The sequence below is a fragment of the Rutidosis leptorrhynchoides genome, chromosome 3 (genome assembly GCF_046630445.1).
Source record: "Rutidosis leptorrhynchoides isolate AG116_Rl617_1_P2 chromosome 3, CSIRO_AGI_Rlap_v1, whole genome shotgun sequence".
Taxonomy (NCBI): domain Eukaryota; kingdom Viridiplantae; phylum Streptophyta; class Magnoliopsida; order Asterales; family Asteraceae; genus Rutidosis; species Rutidosis leptorrhynchoides.
Window position 1 is genome coordinate 315,757,487 of NC_092335.1, and position 8,334 is coordinate 315,765,820.

An 8,334-nucleotide genomic window follows, 5' to 3' on the forward strand; every position below is an offset into this window, starting at 1 on the left:
TCCATCTTATCTGTGAGAGATTTGATGGCCTCCGTTTAATTGTTAAGTGCAGAGAGTGGGGCAGATGATGAAGTTGTTTCACCACTGTTCCAGTCATGATGATGCATTGTCATGTTCTCGAGCAATTCCCATGCTTTGTCTGCGGTTTGGTTCATTAGATTCCCTTGAGCTGCTGCCTCGATCATCGTCCTATGATTTACTGTAAGACCATTGTAAAAGGTACAGATTTGGGTTGACCGTTCTAGCTGGTGATTAGGGCATTTCTTCAGCAGGGTTTTGAATCGCTCCCATGCAGTGTAAAGAGATTCATCATAATTTTGTTTGAAGTTAATGATGTCATTCTTTAGTTTGGTTTGTTTAGACGGAGGGAAATATTTGGTTAGAAATTTAGTAGCCATCTCCGTCCATGACGTGATGGAATCTTTTTCCAATCTTTCGAACCAAGTTTGAGCATGATGAGTGAGAGAATAGGGAAACAAGTATAGCCGGACTATATCTTGTCCTATCCCTGGCTGTTTGTAGGAGTTCGAAAGAGATATGAATTTATCAAGATGAGAATTAGGATCGTCAATCGGTAATCCATGAAACTGACAGCTATTCTGGATGAGCTGGATGATGTGATGTTTTAACTCGAACGAGTGTCCTTGAATCTCTGGAAATCTCATCGGTCCTCCTCGACCTCCAATCGAGGGTTTGGTATTTTCTACTAAAGTAACGCGTAACGCCATTCAATTTCCGATTCGTGCTTCCTTATGTGCTTTAGAGATTATTGCGTTTGGATCAGGTACGAATAACAACGGCCCTGGTCAAGATCGGTTTTGGGTCATACACTGGGTATGCCTTTTTGTTTTTAATTTTTAGCAAATAAACTAAACTTCTAAAGTAATCTAAGGTAGTCTAAACTAGTCTAAAGTAATCTAATCTAAGGTAGTCTTAGTCTAAGGTAATCTAATTTAAGGTAATCTAATTTAACTAACCAACATATCCTATGGTTGAATATGTTTTTTAGTTCTGGCTACTGATTCCCTGGTATTTCCATAATAGAGCTCCGCATGAACTATTCAAAAAACCTAGTGTCCAAGCCGACTACGGAGAGGCAGGATCCTTTTGGTCCTAGTATAATTGGAGACTGTTCGAAAAATCCAACAACCAAGTCCGTGTATAATTGTCTTTCTTAGACACCACTAAATGCTTGTGAATAAGTTTAATAGAGAGCAGTATTGTCTGATACCAGTTCCCCGACAGCGGAGCCAAAAACTATACTCCCCCTTGATACAGCCGAAACTGACGGTTTTATTTGTGCGGTGTTGTCGGGCCGCAGAATGCCAGAATCAACCACCAAGGGGGTGGGTACTGTTTTAAATTTATATTTAGCAGGGCCTAAATCATACTACTCCTTAGTATGAGTAAGGGAAGTATGACCTAGAGTCGTATTTTTGAGATATCAGTATAATCAAACCTATATTTAAGCCTAAGATAGTTATGAAGGAATAGTGGTTACTTAATTTTGGGATTTTCTAATTTTTAAGACAGATAAAGTAAATGCGATAAAATTCGTAATTCAGATAAGGTTAAAATGACTGCATACTATGATTTCATCAGTTATTCTGCCGAGATTATGGAATGCTGACTCATGAATAGGCAGAGGCCATGTATTCATTACACTGGTCCTAAACGCCCCTATCATAAGACATGTCACTGGATACTGCATTAGGCTTGAAGATTCTGAATAGACAGCAACGTCCCTTACCCCCGACACCCGTTCAGTCTGACTACAGGCATACACATTCAGACGGCTCATCCAATTGAGCGACTCAGTTCAGTGACGTGTTAACATTCCACAATGGTCTAAACTTTATTAAGCATAATAGAATACATGGTTTACCATACCCGAGAGACGTGATGTGTTTTAATGCTTTCGTTAATGATTGGTTTTGAAAGATAGTTAGGCCCTTAAAAAGAGTTCAACCATAAAGAACACCATGGCCAAGTCAAGCTGACTTCCATGAACACGTTTGGTTATCCTAACGGTCCAATCCTTTATGTGTCTAAACAAATAGTTCCTTAATTAACTAAGAATCCCTCAAGCGGGGTGCAATGCATGAGACCGCGTTATGGTGCAGTGTACTAATCAACACTGACCGGGTTCCATGGCCTTACTTAGCAGAGGTACAGCTTACAATGACCGCTGTGCTTCAGCATGCACGTACGAAGTTTATATGCTTGGTGACTACACTAACATGGTTTGGGACCGACAATATACTAAGGGTCTAGTCAGATGTTTCACTACGAAAGAGTCCTCAGTCGGAATCCAAAGCTTGATAGACTTACTACAACTGGTGTGCCTCAGTCAATCTTACATTGTATCCGATAGACTTTTCTTACCAAAGGATGACACAAATAGTGTACTCTGAATTGGGGTTCGCGACTTCCCAATAACAGAGCCAATAACTACGTTCTATTAGTTGGAAAAGCGATTGAGTTTAAAGCATAATCAGAAAGTATTTCAACAGCATACACAAACCATAACATTATTTCGGCATTATAACTGCTTACATCATAGCGTACACTAAAGATAACTACTCGCTAATCATGGCAACAATATCATAGATCATAATGATAGAAGAATTATATAAAGATAAGGGATAGAAGTACTAGTAGATTAAACGAGTTCCGAATACAAAAGTGACAACTTCAAGACTCCAGACCACTCCTAATACAATCTTCGGCATTCTTCTCCGAGTACTAGGTTTCCCGCACGGAGTCGAAGTCCTTGAGAGTATGACTAATATTGTACAAGAGAGAGAAAGAAGTGAATTGAAGTGTGTGTTGGAATGAATGACAAAGACCCTTTAAATAAGCACAAAATTTGCCTACAAACAGCTGGCAGGCCATTTGGCAGGCCGTTTGGCAAGCCGTTTTTAGGGCCTGTTTGCTAAGGCAAGCCGTTTAACGAGGCCCTTTGATCTGGGCGTTTGGCAGGTCGTTTGCCACACTGGCAGGCCGTTTGGCAGCCCGTTTGGCAAACTGTTTGGCAAGCTGTTTGGCTTGCTGATTCCCTGGATCATAACTTGATTTCTTGTCTTTCACCGGTTTTGCTCTAGAATCTTCGTTTTAGCTCCGATTCTCTTGACTCTTTTTGCACCATCTTCGTAATTACTTGTTCTTCAATTCTAACCGAAGAAGTGGTTATTTTGCCAACAAAGTTCGAATCTTTCTTGTTTTTGGGCCTTAATACCGGGGTGAAAACGTGGCTTTTTAGCCGATAACATCTAGTAACAAACGGAGATGTTGCTCATGTTCTTCCTCGTTCTTGGAGTATACCAGAATATCGTCAATAAACACTATAACAAACTTGTCTAGATATGGCTTACACACACGGTGTGACGCCCCTTACAAAATCAACGTGTACGGATTATCAACAACAGGATCTTTACACGGTTACAACACTATATGCTGTTTTAAAACAAGTTTTGCATTCATGAAAAGGTAACGTTTTTTTACCAACGTCAAATGCTTTAGAAAAGATGACGTCTTTACCAACGTCGAATGTTTTACAAAAGATGACATCTTACCAACGTCAAATGTTTTACAAGGATAACGTGCTTCTACGAATAGAAAGTATTTAACATAAGTACGTGACACAAAGGTCATTACAAAACCATTGTTCAAATGTAACATAAGTTGTGAATGCAAAGTAAAAGTTCCATGATTAAGACATCTCTAAACAATGCAGCGGAAGTCTAACACAGCGTGTCTATAACAGAAAGTCTAACAGCGGAAGCAACAACGTCTAAGCACCTGAGAAATACATGCTTTAAAATGTCAACACGAATGTTGGTGAGCTATAGTTTGTTTGTAATCAGCAATGTAATGTAGACCACGAGATTTCATATTCAAAACAGAATCTCAAATCCGTATGATAAAGTATATGCTTATCCGTGGGCACCCGGTAACTAACTTAACAAGTAATATATCACCCCCTAAAAGTACACTTGGCGAGTACGTATGTTCTCGAAGTATTAAACACCCGTTAAATACTAGTGTAACTAGCCCGAGTGGGGATGTCAAACCCTATGGATCCATATCTAAGATTCGCGTTCACCGGTTCAAAAACCAATGACAAAACATTACCGTGCTAAGGGGAATCTTTGTGCCGCTATATCACCCACACATATATAAGTTTAAGTACTCGAGTCTAGTATGTAAAACATAAAAAGCGCATGTATTCTCAGTCCCAAAAATAGTATAAGTAAAAAGGGAGCTATAACTCACAGTGAATGTGCGGTAAAATCGATACGAAAATGTAAGCAAGTAGTAAGTCGGTTCAAACAAGTAAGTTGGTCGATTCAAAAGGTCCTCAACCTAAGTCAATGGTTACTAAGTCAGTAAATTGTTCCCCTAAAGTTTAAAAGTAAATAAGTTAAGTCTTAAGTATCATCATCATCATCATCATCATTCGTAAAAGATAAAGTAAGTTTTCAACAAGAATAGAGATCGAAACAAAGGGCTGACTTCGGATTTCTGCTACGACCTCTATACAAACTTAAATGACACGTGGCAAGTGGCCAAGGCTCCGTTTGTGAGTCCTCTTACCGCTATCCAATTTTCAGATCCTAACTCGATGTCGTTTGACCATTGCGACGGTTCAAGCGTGAGTAGGTCAGAAATTTCAGCAAGTTGTTACGAAGGCGTAGTGATTTTCGGAAGGCTATAAATCCTAAACCGTATATTAAATTTAGGTGAGTCTTAAACAAAAAGTCATCTACTTTAACCGATATATCTGAAAATATACTTTCTAGAAGTCCCAGGAGTCTGATCAGACCCCGAAAAACAGAAACAAGTGCTCCGATGGGTTTCTTGGTGCTTAATGCTTATCACGGTTCTCATCCTTGATGCGTATAAGCCTCAAGTGTACAACTCTTTGATATTTTAGCATCATTATGACCAAGTTTTAACCATCAACACACAACTAAAAGTAAAAGCTAACTTTCTACAAGTTTTGAATATCAAGGTTGTCTCTTTATTGTATAAACACAATAAAGCTTCAATCTTTGTCCTTTTGATACAAGTTTATGCATCTTCTTCATATGAGATGATGAAGACCTGATTTTTATCACCATAAATATCATAAAAAGGTTCCAAGTAAATGAGATCTACAATAATAACTTAGATCTTAAGTATTAAGAAACCCTAAGCTAGGAAGCTTGGATCTTTACAAGATTAATAAGACCATAAGCTAGAAAGCTAAGATCTAGTAAAACTAATGAGATCATAAACTAAAAAGCTTAGATCTTAAACAAAATAATGAAACCCTAAGCTAGAAAGCTTGGATCTTTAATGTTCTTGAAGATCCTTAAAGCAAAAAGCTAGATCTACAAGTTACATGAAGATCATAAACACAAGTTTTGATCTTTTAACAAAATAAAGTGATCTTATGCTTCAAAACTTAGATCCAACAAAGTAATGAAGATTTCAAGCTAAAAAGCTTGAATCTTTCATGTTCCTGAAGATTTCAAATCAAAGTTTGAATCTACAAGATGTAACAAGATCAAAAAGCTAAAAAGCTTGATCCTTTGATGATGATGATGATGATGTCGTGGTTAAGAAGAAAAAGAGAAGAAGAAGAAAATTCAAAAACTTACAATTTTAGTGTGAGAAAGAGTAGAGAGAAAATTAGAGAGCAAGTGTGTGTAAAATGAGAATGAGATCAAGTGTGAAATGAAAGAATAAGGCTTGTATTTATAGGGGTGGAGGGGTGTGTAGGCCGTAGGTCTTGGGGGGGGGGGGGGGACAAAGGGACAAGTTTTTGCTTTTTGCATGGTGGTGGTCTAAAGGTGGTGCTTATTGTTGGGATTCGATGCAACATATGTAGTAATGGCTAACAAAAATGCTAGTATGTCGGCTCATCTTAATGGATTTTTGTCCTACATCTTAATGGATCATAAATCCATTAAAGTTGGGCTAATTTAATGGTCCATTAACTAGAGTAGGATGGGTCTAAGTCCATTAAGGTAAAAAGTCCATTAAGACTAACTAGTGTGCATTAGTAAATTACTAAGCTTAATTAAGCAACCAATAAGCCAAGTAATTGTCATTAGAAAATAACAATTAGTTTTACGTAGTCATAATATTCCAATTACGACAAAAGTTTAACGTGTACAAAGTACATAGCTCGTTCTAAACGTCAAGTGACACTAACGGTCATAAAAGCATTCGAGGATCAAGTTAAGTGATCACGCACTTAACAACACGTTGTAAGATAATAACGAAAGTAATTAATCATGAATAAAGATCCCAGAGCATAAACTAGCTCAGTACGCATGCATACACAGATTCGTGAAAGTATAGAGCACAAAAATATAAGTCGAAAAAGTCGGGTCGTTACATTACCCACCCGTTAAAGAAAATTTCGTCCCGAAATTTTGAGAATGACCAAAAACGGTACCGAATTTGAAAAAGAAGGGGCGTATCAAAATTTCGAGAGACTCGTGGACTCAGAAGTGAGCTATTTACCTTGAAAGGTACTTGGGCGTATCCAAGTAAGAATAGGTAGATGTCATTAATTAAGTCTCTTGACCTTAAGATTAACAAATTGATTTTGTTTCTTGTTAACATGAATATGTCATCTGAATAAATATCCACAAAAGGAAAGGTGATGTTTTTAGCCTTACAGGCATCTTCAGTAAGCTGCATGCATGAAATGCATCATGAATGTTACCAACTCATCTAAAACATTGAGCGCTTATGTTACAATACAAAGCTGACAGGTAGAATGGAAAACATGGTGATCACAACCATGCTATAAGGATTTTTACTAACCCCTTAATTTTGGAAGGAGACCATAGGCATAAAGAACCCGATATTTAAGAAATGTTTCATTTAAATAAATGAATTGGAATTTTAGCTGAGAGTGACTAATCAGACTTACATGCAATGCAAGCCATAATTATTTATAGTATCTTCAGGACAGTTTGAACGAACAATGAAAGATATCACCCAGTTTAACATACTGCATGTGAACTTATCCTGGGATAGAATGAAAGCACAGTTCCATAATGTAACTATATGCTTTCAGTTACATGTTGAAATTAGGGTTAACATTGACTACAACATATAGTTGCAACCAACGAAGGAAGAAATATATAGAGTAACCACATCAGTGTTATAGATATTTTAAGCACTCCCTTCCAAGAGGATAACAAGATTCATAGGTTTTTAAAGTATTTTACATTACATTTCTGAAAGAAAATCGCATGAAAGGTGTGATCTTTGAACGAGAGTGAACTCTTCGTACCACGAACGAGTTGATCTGAATTTATCCTTATACTTCAGGGGATGCGCGGATGAGAAGATACGTGAACCCTTGGTCATAAAGAATGGTTTACTCCAAGTGAAAAGAATCTCAAAAATGATTTCTTGTACCTCAACATACTGATTCATATAGAGGATGTTTACGAGGGTGTTGCGATTAGCCGTGAAATATTGAGAGTATAAACCCACCTAGTGCCTTTCCTACCATAGGGTGACCACTGAGTGTACCTCAGAAAACTGATTTACCGGCCCGTGTTTTTGCCATGTCTAACCTTAAAAGGAACATTTTATGAGCGCAAAGACTTCCTAACAAGTTTTATAAAACTGCCATCCAAAGTGGCTCAAGGGTTTTTAACAAAGATCTTTATGGTAAGCTTCATCCCTAAACGGAGGACGAGAAGAAGTATGATCTATACATGGTGTAGACTAATACGAAAACCTTTAATAAAATCAACCAAGGAAGTTTTGAAAAACCTTTAAACATTTGATGTGACAACATAAACGGAACGAAGTTCTTAGTAAATTTAGAAGTATGTACAACGTGTACCATTTTGCACAAAACTATTTGACTTAAGTAAAACAACTCAATAAAGGAGCGATTTTTAAATAATTTGAAGGTATAACTTAGTATGTACTAGCCAAAATAAGTAAAGGTAAATTTATTAACTTAATTATATAAATACATATATGATTTCATAAATCGCATAAGTGACAGAATTTTTTTTTTATTACCTTCATTTGTCCATAAATCTCGTGAGGACCGCACAAATAAACAACATGTAAAAATTTTGATAAACATAGTTTTTCGTATTTCAGAGGTTACGAGTTGAAAAAGATCGAGTGAAAATTCTTTGAATCATCGGGTGACATGTCACTAGGTAATGAAAACTAATGAATTAAATATAGTTTTGATAATTATCAGGATATAAGTCTTTGGGCCAAAAATGTTCACGTGTGAAGCCGTTGCTAAAAAAAGTGAGGTATGAAGGGTAGAGCATGAAGATGAGAAGTTAATCGCTT

At 37.1% G+C, this 8,334-nt stretch overlaps 1 non-coding gene across 1 annotated transcript; it reads left to right on the forward strand.

Annotated features, from left to right (window-relative positions):
* The first annotated feature begins 243 nt into the window (after positions 1-243).
* Positions 244-350, forward strand: LOC139903193 (small nucleolar RNA R71). The gene has a single exon (XR_011778034.1). It is a non-coding gene; the product is annotated as a small nucleolar RNA R71 (small nucleolar RNA).
* The last annotated feature ends 7,984 nt before the right edge of the window (positions 351-8,334 follow it).